The sequence below is a fragment of the Rhinatrema bivittatum genome, chromosome 3, assembly GCF_901001135.1.
Source record: "Rhinatrema bivittatum chromosome 3, aRhiBiv1.1, whole genome shotgun sequence".
NCBI lineage: Eukaryota > Metazoa > Chordata > Amphibia > Gymnophiona > Rhinatrematidae > Rhinatrema > Rhinatrema bivittatum.
In genome coordinates, this window is record NC_042617.1 from 183,698,980 (window position 1) to 183,712,097 (window position 13,118).

Here is a 13,118-nt window from a genome sequence, read left to right on the forward strand (position 1 = left end):
ATTGTAGCTCAGCTCATTGATTGCCTAAAATCAGAAGACAGTAGACAAGATGTTGCATGAGCAAGGACCTGAATTGTTTTCTTCTGTGTATACCAATGCATTATAAACTGATGAACTCAGTCTTTTGATGCCTCCATTCTAAAAGATGTCTGCTAACATCGTCCTCCATATCAGCTGGATTTCTGTATCCCTTATTTTCCTGCAAACTGAAGTACAGTGAAAGATGAGAAAAGCTTCTGCTATAAACAATTTATTACAAAACACTTAGTCACAAACTGGAAAAAGAAAAAAGACAATATGCATAAATTAATAAACAAACACTATATTCCATCACATGTATGGCACAATAAATTAGCACAGACTGTTTCATTTCACTGATGTATTCATGTCCAGAAAGGAAACTTGTACCTGTCTGTTGTCTGTATAGTCTTTGTTAATGTTTTCTTGCATTTATTTTTATACCACACCTTTTAATTAAAATGTATTAAAGTTGATCCTTTCTCTGTAAATTGTGTATCTTGTTTATATGGTTGTTTTAACTTTCATTAAAAGATCAAGAATCTCTTTTCTTTGGTAACTCTAGATTCACAAATTGAATTTGGAAGTTAAAATATGAAGTTGATTTAATTCTCTGCATGCAGCAGCGTTAGTTACAGTCCTAGCAATACTGGCATGACTCTGTTCATGCTTCCAAGAAGGCAAAGGAAACCTGCACAGAGCAGTCATGGTTATAACCCTAATATCAACACGGGGTGACTGAATGTTTTGGACAACAACCTCATTAGTTTTGGTAGCAGTTTGGATTATTACAAAGATTAGGGTAAGCCATGGGAGGAAACCTGAGAATTGGATTAAGTATGAAACTTATAAAAGTAGATGTCAAGACTTGAAATAGCCTACCCATGGAGGAAGTGAAGGCCATTATAATGGAATTTAAATATGATTGAGACAGATCTGGTAGGTACTTGCGAGCTGGATTGGACACTGTCGGAAAGGGCAGTGGCAGGAAAAGGGTTGAAAGGTTGGGTAAAAGACATGGAGTAGATGGGAGCTGATGTGTTTGTTTAATATGAAAATGTATTTATATGCTCATATATAGTAGGGATGTGCATCGTTTTTTTTATAACAGGTCAGGCAACCCGTGGAAAACTTTGTTTTCCAACAAGTCAGGGTTTTTTTCTCTGCAATTTTCACCGAAAAAAAAAAACCCAACCCTTCAAATTTAGTTAATTACAACCCCCCCACCCTCCCGACCCCCCACCCAAAACTTGCCTAAAATCCCTGATGGTCCAGCGGGGGTCCTGGGAGCAATCTCCCACTCTCAGGCCATCGGCTGCCAGTAAACAAAATGGTGCCAGTGGCCCTTTGCCCTTACCATGTGACAGGGGCTACCAGTGCCATTGGTCGGCCCCTGTCACATGGTAGGAGCAATGGATGGCCAGCGCCATGTTTGAAAATGGCGCAGGCCATCCATTGCTCCTTCCATGTGACAGGGGCCCCTGTCACATGGTAAGGGCAAAGGGCCACGGTGCCATTTTGTTTACTGGCAGCCGACGGCCCGAGAGCGGGAGATCACTCCCAGGACTCCCTCTGGACCACCAGGGACTTTAGGCAAGTTTTTGGGGGGTCTGGAGGGTGGGGGTTGTAATTAACTAAATTTGAAAGGTTGGGGTGGGTTTGGTTGTTTTTTTTTTTTTTTTTTTTAAATAAATGTGCCCCCCCCACGCTAACCCGAACAACACATTTTCCCCGAAGTTCGGGTACTCCAACCCATGCCGAATTGGACCATTTCTTTGAAATTTTCCAATTCGGCAAAAACAATTGCACATCCCTAATATATAGTAACATAGTAAAAACAGCAGATAAAGACTACATGGTCCATCCAGTCTGCCTCATAAGTTTCTTATGGTAGTAACTGCCACTCCATGCAGGTTACCCCCATGTTTCTGTTAAGGGTAATAACTGCTGCTCTGTGCCCGTTACTCCCAAGCCTTATGTCAAGGGCACTAATATTTACAATTCAAACCAATCAACTGTTAAGCCCATAACAAAATTACTGCTAGCAACATTTTTATGGGCTGAGCAGACTTCTTGATATTTCAGATAATGCTGCATGAAAGTGCTTTGCTTTTGGACTTGGCCATAGAAGTAATCCTGTGTTTTTTCTCTAATGTCTGGGTATCAGTAGCCTCAGACTGTAGAAGTTGGGACCCAGCATAAGCTGTCTTCTGAATCCAATTCCCCTTTTTACCCCTGATGTTGAAATGGGGGGCGATGTTGCAGTTGTGTGAAAAGCATCAAGGCTAATTGGTTAAGGGTAGTAATCCCCATGCCTTCGTTAAGAGTAGTAACTGCTGCACCATGCAGGTTACCCATTCACCCTTTCCTTCATTTCCAACTTAGCCTTTAGTGATCTGCAGTGTTTATCCCATGCCCTTTTGAATTTGTTAATTGCTTTTGTCCTCACTACCTCTTTCAGAAGGGCATTCTAGGTATCCACCAACTTTTGTATGAAAAAATATTTCCTGATGTTGGTTCTGAGTCATCCTCCCTGGAGTTTTATTTCATAATCCCCAGTTCTACAGTTTCCTTTCCAATGGGAAAGGTTTGAAGTTCATGCATCATTAAAACCTTTCAGGTGTCTGAAGGTCTGTATCATATCTCCCCTGCATCACCTCTCTTCCAGGGTATACATATTTAGATCCTTCAGCCTCTCATCATAATTATTCCATAAGACTCCATATCATTTTGGTCACCCTTCTCTGGACCATCTCATCCTGTTTCTATCTTTTTTGAGATACAAGCTCCAAAACTTAACACTGCACTCCAGATGAGGCCTCACCAAGCACCTGTACAAGGGCATTATTGCCTCCTTTTTCTTACTGGATATTTCTATTGCTATAGAGTCCAGCATTCTTCTGACTTTAGCTATCACCTTGTCATATTTCTTTTCTACCATTAACTCACTAGACACTATTAGTCCCTCTCTTTGTCCATGCACATTAGTCTTTCACCCTCCCCCCCCATCACATACAGTTCTTTGGGATTATTGCACCCCAGATGCATGACTACATTTTTTGGTATTGAATCCGAGCTGCCACATCTTCAACCACTCTTCAAGCTTTCTTAAATCACTTTTCATTCTCTCTACTCCTTCAGGCATATCTACTCAGTTGCAGGTCTTAGTATCATCTGCAAATAGACAAACTTTCCTTTTATCCCTTCCGCAATGTTACAATGATATTGAACAGAATTTGTCCCAAAACCAATCCTTGTGGCACTCCACTTAACACTGTTCTCTTCAGAATAGACTCCATTTACCTTGTCCCCTGTCAATCAATCTGTTTGTAATCCACTCCACCACCTTGGTGTTTCTCATTTTATTCATGAGACTCCTATGCAAGACTGTATCAAACATTTTGATGAAATCCAAGTAAATCCCATAGAGCGCTCTTTCTTAATCCAATTCTCTGGTCACCCAATTAAAAAAATAAGATTTGTCTGATAGGAACTTCCTCTGGTGAATCCATGCTGCCTCGGGTCCAGCAACCCATAGGATTGTAGATAGTTCACTATCTTTCTTTCAGCAGACTCTCCTTAATTTTCCCACCACTGAGGTGAAGCTAACTGGCCTGTAGTTTTACCCTCCTCTCTGCTACTACGCTTGTGAAGTGGGGCCACAACCGTTCTTCTCCAATCTTGTGGCACCACTCCCGTTTCCAAGAATCTATTGAACAGGTCATTCAGCAGACCTGCCAGCATATCACTGAGCTCTTTCATTATCCTTGGATATAGCTCATTTGTCTCCAAGGCCTTGTCCACTTTCAGTTTTCCTAGCTCTTCTCATACATTCTCTTCTGTAAACATAATTGGGATAAATATTCGACTGCTAAGCGGCAAGTTAAATTAGCCGGATACTCAGATAAGTTACAGTTTGCTGGATATGTGGCATCTAGCTAACTTTAGCCCTGCCCTATGGCGCGTCTAGAGTTAATCAGTTAAGTTAACCATGAAACTCCGCTCCTCCCCGGAACACATACCTCCTGCCCTAGGAACACCCCTGACTTACCCGGCTAAATTCTAGCCGGATAATTTGTTATCCGGCTAGAATTTGGCCAGGTAAGCCTTTTAAATAAGCAGCTAAGCCATTTAGATGGATAACATTCCCATTATCCTTCTCAATGGCTTTTGAATATGTACCCTTGTATCTACCCCACTCCCATCTATGGTCTTGTCAGCCAGCGTTGGTCCTTCTCCAGGATTATTATTTTTTTTTTTTTTAGGAAACACTGAACTGAAGTATTTGATTAATATTTCTGCTTTTTCTTCATCTCTTTCTATACATTGGGCCGGATTTTAAAAGCCCTGCGCGCATAAATCCAGCCGGATTTACATGCGCAGGGCACTCGCACACCAGCACACCTATTTTGCATAGGCCGCCAGCGCGCGCAGAGCCCCGGAACGCGCGTAAGTCCCAGGGCTTCGTAAAAGGGGCGGGGAGGGGGTATGTCCGGGGTCAGGGGGCGCTTCGGGGCAGGACCATGGCACTGGCCCGGGGGCGTGGTCAAGGCCTCCGAACCAGCCCCTGGGTTGGGTGATGGCGCGCCAGCAGCCCGTTGGCGCGCACAGATTTACACCTGTTTTCGGCAGGCGTAAATCTGGCAACAAAGGTAGGGGGGGTTTAGATAGGGCTGGGTGGGTGGGTTAGGTAGGGGAAGGGAGGGAAAGGTGCGGGGGGGGTGAGAAAGAAAGTTCCCTCCGAGGCCGCTCCGATTTCGGAGCGGCCTCGGAGGGAACAGGCAGCGTGTACCGGGCTCGGCGCGTGCAAGTTGCACAAATGTGCACCCCTTTGCGCGCCGACCCCTGATTTATAAGATATGCGCAGCTATGCGCATATCTTATAAAATCCAGCGTACTTTTGTTCACGCCTGGTGCGCGAACAAAAGTACGCGCTCGCGCAAATTTATAAAATCTACCCCATTGCTCTTTGTTACCTTCAATTTCTGAAAAATGCTTTGTCACCTTGCTTTACCTCTTTGGCAATTCTTTCTTCCCCTTGACCTTTTGCTTTCCTGATTTCTTTCTTCATCTTCACCATGTATTCTTCTCTGTGGTCCTCTCTTTGGGATCCTTTATACTTCTTGAAAGCTGTTCTTTTTGCCTTTATTTTTTCAGCCACCTCCTTTGACAATTAGATGGTTTCATTTTCCTCTTACTTTTGTTTACTTTTCAAAATATAGATTTGTTGCCTTTGTAATAGCTCTTTTTAATTTGGCCCATTGTTAAGAACATAAGAAAATGCCATACTGGGTCAGACCAAGGGTCCATCAAGCCCAGCAGCCTGTTTCCAACAGTGGCCAATCCAGGCCATAAGAACCTGGCAATACCCAAAAACTAAGTCTATTCCATGTTACCATTGCTAATGTCAGTGGCTATTCTCTAAGTGGAGGGTTTCATCTTTTTGAGAATAGTTTCAATTTCGAGCGAGGTGGTTGGTTCGAAAGATTCTAGGTTTACTTTCTGGCCTAAGGGGGAAGTGTAGGGTGAAGGTGGTTCTGTATTTGAGGATGCCAGAGGGGCTATTAGATTGAGGATTTTATTTTCGAAAAATTGTGCAAGTTCTGAGCACTTAGATTGGGCTTGGTCGTCGGGGATGACTGAAGAAGTGGGTTTCGTGAGCTCTGTGACATAGGAGAACAATGCTTTGGCGTCAAAGAAGAAATTGTGGATTTTGTGGGCATAAAAGTCTCTTTTTGTATGAAGGATGATGTTTCTGTAGCTGTGCATGAAGGTTTTGTACTCAGTTAGTGTAGAAGTGGAGGGTCTCTTTGGCCATAAGTGTTCTTTGTGTCTTAGTTCTTGTTTGAGTTTTTTCAATTCCTGTGTAAACCAAGGTTTTTTGTTCTTAATGGAAGGGTCTAGCTCTTTTGTTTTTAAGGGGCATATTTTTTCTGCTACCTTGTTTGTGATATTGTGCCAAGAGGCGAGGGCTGCATCTGCATCAGAGAGATCAAGGTTAGCAAGTTCTGTCGATAGATGGGAGCTGAGGTCGTCCATGGAGCAGGAGTTCCTGTAATGGATTGTAGTTTTGGGGAAGGGGGGAGCTGGGTTTTCCTTGATGCAGAGGTCAGTTGTGATCATCTGGTGGTCTGACCATGTAATAGGGGAGCAATGAGGCAGGGAGGTTTGGGTGAGGCCTGAATTTATGAATATGAGATCCAAGGTATGACCAGCTTTGTGCGTGGGACTGTTAACGATTTGTGTGACGCCCATAGCCTTAAAGGAAGATAGCAGAGCTGCGCAGTTGGTGGAGTGGGGGATCGCGTCGACGTCAAGGTTAAAGCTCCCATGATGATGGCTGGGATGTCGTTTTTGATGTATTTGGCAATGAGCTCAATGAGGGGAGAAGGGTCCAAGTCTAGAAGACCAGGGGGAGCATAAATTAAGCAGATTTGGAGCTGTTTAGAGTTGAATAGAGCGAATTCGAGTCTGGAAGTATGTTTTGTGTTCTGTAAGGTTAATCTTGGCTCTTTTTTAGCTGCTAAGATAAGTCCCCCACCTCTTTTTTTAAGTCTAGGAATTGAGAAAATATCCTACAGTTTAAGGGGTAATTGATTGATTAATGCTATATCTGTGGTTTCAGCCAGGTTTCTGTGATAGCACAGATGTCTTGTGAGTCCAGGAGATAGTCATTGACTATATGTGGGGTTTTTTGTGAGGGATTGGGCGTTGAAGAGAGTTAATGAAAAGATGGAAAGCCCAAGGAATTGAGTGAATGGGAGGTCATTATGGGGATCAGTCGCTTATGCTGGAGAATGGTGGGGTTGGTGAGTTTTAAGCAGTTATTGTAGAGGTTTTTGATAGTAGGGATAGGGTAAGAAAGCATGTTTGAAGAGCAGTGAAACTATTGAGGCTAAAAGCGAGTTGAAGATGGATGGAAATGTAGTAACTAACATTTGATTTATGTTGTAAACCGACGTGATATGTATCAACATGAATGCCGGTATACAAAAATCACTAAATAAAATAAATAAAATAAACCATACCATCTGATGATCACTAGTACTCAGGTGGGCACCTATCTGGACATTAGAGACATTATCTCCATTAATGAGCACTAGATCAAGTATCACACTACTCCCCCTTTTCTGTCTTCTCTGACCTTCCTTAACAAGTTATAGCCCAGGATGGTCGTATCCCAATCATGAGAATCAGATTTACCTTGTCTCTATAACAATAACAATGTCCAAGGCCGCCTCCACCACTGGGGCTGTGAGGACTATGCTCTTGCTGCTGCCAAGGGGAAAGACACAGATAAAAAGTAAGAAAGGTGGACAGAGAAGAGGAACCTGGAGAGACCAAGAGAGAAAAGAGAAGAGAATGGGGGATTCAGTTATTTATGTCTGCTCTTTGCCCACAATTTTCTGTTTGCAGCCCTGACAAGTCACTGTTCCCCATGTTTAACATCTACTCCATTCCATTTTCTCTTACTGGCTATCTCTTCCAACCCACCTTACCCGCAAGCCCAAAATTTCTCTCTGCAAAATTCCGAGATCCAGCAATTCCACAGAAACATGATCCTGATTGAGGAACTTCTACGAAACCTGAGTTAGCACTAACCACTAGGGTCTGTAATTCTGTCCCCACTGTATGTCATTCTATGCCATAGTTGTTTGAACTGGAGGAAAGGGAATGTGCTATATGGGCCATGGCCCCATCAAAATTTGGGCTGTCAAGCAAAAAGGATCAGAGACTGCTCCCTGCTCCTACAACCAGGACCTCCAGTCTCCTGCATTTCCATGGTGGCGGGAAGGACCGCAAAATACTGCCCTACCCATGGAATTGGCCAGTTTGGGCTAAACTGCCACAGGAGACTGGGGACCCTCTCAAAACAAAAACATTGGTGGCAGTGCATTTCCCTCTCTCATGCACACCTGCATGCCTGCCCTGGAAGCAGGTGCATATGAGAGAGATGTACAGTGCAATCTACTCCCTCCCCACTGTGCTATTCCTTCACTAACCGTTACAGCAGTGAAACAAGAAAGGAGGTTGATAGCTTTAAAGCTTCCCAGGTACATTCTCCTCACTTGCCTGGCCAATGGGGGAAGGGGGAGTGAATTAACAGACCAATTACTGGGGGGAAGGGGAGAGGGGAAGAGGCAGAACCAGCCGGGGATGGGAAGGAGGAAATGAACCAATCAGATGTTGGTGGGAAGGGGGGAGGAAGTAAACTGATCAGGAATGGGGGGAACCTAGGTGAGAGACGGGTTCACAGAGAGGGTAGGGAGGGAATAAAGCAGGGAGAGTGAGGGATTTGTGAGGTGGGAGGGAGTGAACTGATCAAGGATGTGGGAAACCAATGTAGGTGAGGGGTTCATGGGGGAGACAGTGAAGCAGTGTGAGTGAGGTAGGGATGGAGGAAGGGTAGGGGCAGAGAAAAAGAGGGGATTGGGGAAGTAGAAGAGATCAAGGATGAGAGAGAATTAAGGGCTGAGCAGCAAGGTGGGGCAGGGGGAAGAAGAGGATTAGGGGAGAGGTGAGGCCTGGGAGCAGGGAGAAGAAACTGCTGGGCTGGAGAGTGTGGAGAAGACTTTTCTCCTGGCCCCAGTCCCTCCCCTCTACCATCAGCCTCCTCCACTTGCCCCCTGCCCCTCCTTTCCATTTCAACACACAAACTCTCTTCTCCCTTCAGCTTCTTCTATCTCCTGACCCTACCCCCTCCTGCTCTCAACCCCTGCCTGTCCTCCCCCTCTCTCCCACCCCTTCTCTCCCCTTACCCACATCTCCTCTCCTTTCGGCCTACCTTCTCCTCCTCCTTCTTACCCCTGCTCTTACATAAGAACATGCCATACTAGGTCAGACCAAGGGATCCATCAAGCCCAGCATCCTGTTTCCAACAGTGTCCAATCCAGGCTACAAGTACCCGGCAGGTACCCAAACACTAAGTATATCCCACGCTACGGATGCCAGTAAAAGCAGTGGCTATTCTCTAAGACAACTTGATTAATAGCAGTTAATGGACTTCTCCTCCAAGAATTTATCCAAACCTTTTTTAAACCCAGCTACACTAACTGCACTAATCACATCCTCTGGCAACAAATTCCAGAGTTAATTGTGCTTTGAGTGAAAAAGAACTTTCTCCGATTAGTTTTAAATGTGCCACATGCTAACTTCATGCAGTGCCCCCTAGACCTATTTTCCGAAAGCATAAATAACCAATTCACACTTACCTGTTCTAGACCTCTCATGATTTTAAACACCTCATGCTTCTGCTCTCTAACCTACCTGCTCCCATCCCTCCCCCTTATCTTGCTCTCTTTCCCACTTGCTCTCACCCCAACTCACCTCCAAAAAAAAAAAAGACAGAGACTCAGCAGCCCCAACAAAATACCCATATTATATTGGGGCTGCCAAGATCTTATTGTTTTTTCCTCTGTGGGTGGCTATTTTGCTAGATCTGCAGAGACCTCATCATTTTTCTTGTAGGGGATTAGGTCTCTCTTCTCTATCTTCAGCCATCTCCCCTTTTTTTCCTGCCCCCATTCTTTCTTACCTGCCATTAACCCTTTCCCCCTGTCTCCAGCCCTCTCCTCTCACTCCTTCAGTATCCCACCTCTCTCCCCATTCCTCTCTCATCCCACTCTTTATCCTTTAGCCCCTCCTCTCTCTCCCTATTTCCACCCCCTTGTTCTTGTCCCCTGCCCTGTCTTATTCCCCTCAGGCTCTAACCCCTTGCCCCACCTCCTCATTGTTATAATAATCTTTAGTGGGATAACCATGTTAGTCTGGTGTAGTAAAAATGACAAGAGGCAGGTGGCATCTTATAAACCAACCAGTTTATTGAGGCATGAGCTTTCGAAGACAGAGTCCACTTCAGCAGATGCATGAAGTGTAGGTGGGTAAAATATATGGAGATGGAGGGAGAGGATACAAAACAAAGAGAAAGTACTGAATGCCCACCCCCCCCCCCCCCCCAAAAAAAAAAACCCAAAACAAAACAAAAATGTATTCTGCTGTCCCTGCTTTGTGTGGTTATATAATTAGCTAAAATCTTATTGAGTTTCGTATACAAAGATAGGCTCAGTTCTTCAATTCAAAACATACATTGAGAAAAACAAATGGGAAAACAATTTACTGGAAGATGAATGAGAATAAGTAACTCTCACAAAGTCTTTGAACTGTGCTAAAGTTGTAATGGAAACGCAATGCTTTCCTCAGAGTGTGTAAAAAGCAATATAATATAAAAAGCAATGCTTGCCTCAGAGAGAGAGAGCGAAAAGTATCTGAAGCTGCAAGTTTTTCTGAGAGCTGCTGACAGACCATTGATGGTCCCTACCCAATGAACCAAATTTCCCAAAACACATCTTCTCAATCATTGCAAAGGTTGCAAACTTCTATGTTAAGACAAAAATGTATACTAAATGCTGATTCAGTTTCTCTCTAAAACCACTGGGTGGCAGCATATCTTTTATTCAGGCAACTAAACATCCATGACAGTTTAATAAAACTTAACACATAAAGTCTTGACATGTAGAACGCTGAAAGTGGCAAAAACCAGAGAGGAAGAAAATGGACAGACTGGATGGGTCCATTGGTCCTTATCTGCCATTATCTACTATGTAAAAGCTAAATGACAGGAAACCTAAATTCTGTTGTGAAATTTCTCATACAGAGAATATTTTTGAAGTTCTAGTTTATATGAAAAAAATGCATCATTATGGAAAATGAGTCTTTTCTAATTGGCAACAGCATAAGTAATTTTAATGAGCACCTCACAGATTTAGTTAACTCTATAAGCTAAACTTGAACGTTAATTATAACTAAAATTGCATATATCACTAATGATTCATAAGTAAAGATAAAAGTAATGATTTCTCTAGTAAATCTGAATGATTTGCACTTATTTAATAATAAATATAAATATGTATGCTTTGTTCAAAGTAATAGGAATATTTTATGACCTTTTTTGCACAGTGTAACACTTTTTCAAAGGATCAAACCCATGATAAAATAAATATTGCATAAGGATGTACATTCATTTGAAATTTCAGCTCCAGTGGCCGTTCACCCAAAACAAAGGAGATGGTTCCTGACAAATATAAACTGTATCATAACAACATATTATATGTTGGTAAATAAACACCAATTGGCCTGTGTAAAGTATGGACAGGGCAAAACCAAAAGTTGTCATCTATCATGGGGAAGGAGGTTTGGAAAGAAGATTGAAGACAGCCTGAGCAGAGGAAGAAGCACATTAATGTACCAAGTGGCAGCAGCAGCGGCATTGGCAATTAAAAACAGAAATGGTAGGAGCAGAGCAACACAGCAAGAAGAGTAGCTGAAAAACCCCTCAAGGTGTACATCAAGAGTTGAGGCAGGAGTAAGAATGGCATCAGAAGCCCAAGGCACCAGGAGGATCAAAGCACTACCAAGATTGGCAAGAAGTGCTTGAGGAGTGGTGCTGCCATTGTTCAAAGCAATGGGGGGGCCAGGGCAAGATCCTGAGTTGGTAAGTACTGTCAGGAAAGGGGATTTGGAAAGAACCTCGAAGACAGCTGAAGCAGAGGAGCAAACAACCTATGGTACCAAAACTGGTTTGGAGGGGTGGCAGCAGCAGCGATGACGGCAATTAGAAACAGTAGGAGCAGAGCAATGCAGCAAGGTTTTATCTCAAGGGCTGAGGTAGGAGGAAGAATGCCATCAAAAGCTCAAGGCACCAGAAGGAGCAATACAGTACCAAAAAGGGCATGAAGGGCCCGAAGAGTGGTACAGCAAGCATGCAAGCAACAGATGGCCTAGGCAAGACCATAAATTGGCAAGTATCATAGGGAAAGATAATTTGAAAAGAACATCAAAGATAGCCAGAGCAGAGGAGGACGCACCCTTAGGAGACCAAGAATAGATACCTCTTTTGGTCCTCTCTGGAGGATTTTGTGCATGGTATGGGGAGACCCCTAACAGGGGCTGTCTTCGGTGCAATAAGGCTGATACACCCAACAACTCACCCAGGGCCCCAAGCACAGTCACAGGACCGGTCCCTTCTCCCAGCAGCCAAAGCAGGGAGAGGATCAGTGCCCAGCACGAGTATTTCTCCAGCTTTTGGGATTTATCTCTCTTCAGAGCATGGGATAGGGGTGTGCATTCGTTTGCAATGTATTGGCAATCCGCAATGTATATGCCATATTCATTGTATTCGTGGGGGTCACGAAACGTACGGCAAACCCCCATGAATATAATGTATCACTAACGAATAAACCCCCACCCTCCTGACCCCCCCAAGACTTGCCAAAAGTCCCTGGTGGTCCAGCGGGGGTTCTGGAGCGATCTCCTGCACTCGGGCTGTTGGCTGCCGATATTCAAAATGGCGCCGATAGTCTTTGCCCTTACTATGTCACAGGGGCTACCGGTGCCATTGGTCAGCCCCTGTCACATGGTAGGAGCAATGGATGGCCGGCGCCATCTTGTGCCGTCAGCTCCGCCCGAAGATTCTTGTTCTCTAGTATGGGCCTCCGATATTCCTCTGACATTATTTCTTTCCGTGCCCTTGGTGGGTTTTTGTTACCCCTTGCTGCTACTCGCTGCCTGGCCAGTCTCGCCGATGTTGCTGGTAGAAGTGTTGGCTGCTCATAATGCTATACGGTATATACTCCCCTTGGCCTCTCTGGTTCCGTCTCAAGTTTGAGCCATGAGCGTTGCGTCCCCCTGTCACTTTTGGATGTCCGTTGTCGCTGCCCATGTTCTGTCATGAAGTGTATGTGTGGTTGCCATATCCGTGGTGCGATGGCCGAGGGTATCCCCTGATGTGGGTAGGCCTTTGATACTTGCTCTTGGTGACCTGCGGCTGTGGGCCTCCAGGAGTGCTCTGGCGTGATGTGTCATAAGCCGTCGCCATCTCAGAGGTGTGCTGCTGCGGCCCTGATGTCCTGGCCTCGTCAGTCCTGGTCTCTGTAGCTGACCTGACTGTTATCATTACCTAACTTGTTTTGCAGTTCCCTCATCTCGGTCTCGTGTCATTGTCCCTTCTCAACTTGGTCCTCATCTTCTGTGGCTTTTTTTTTTTTTGGGTACTCTCCCCTTTGTATTCTTTCTGCCACGTGCATTCTCTTGCCTTGTTGTCC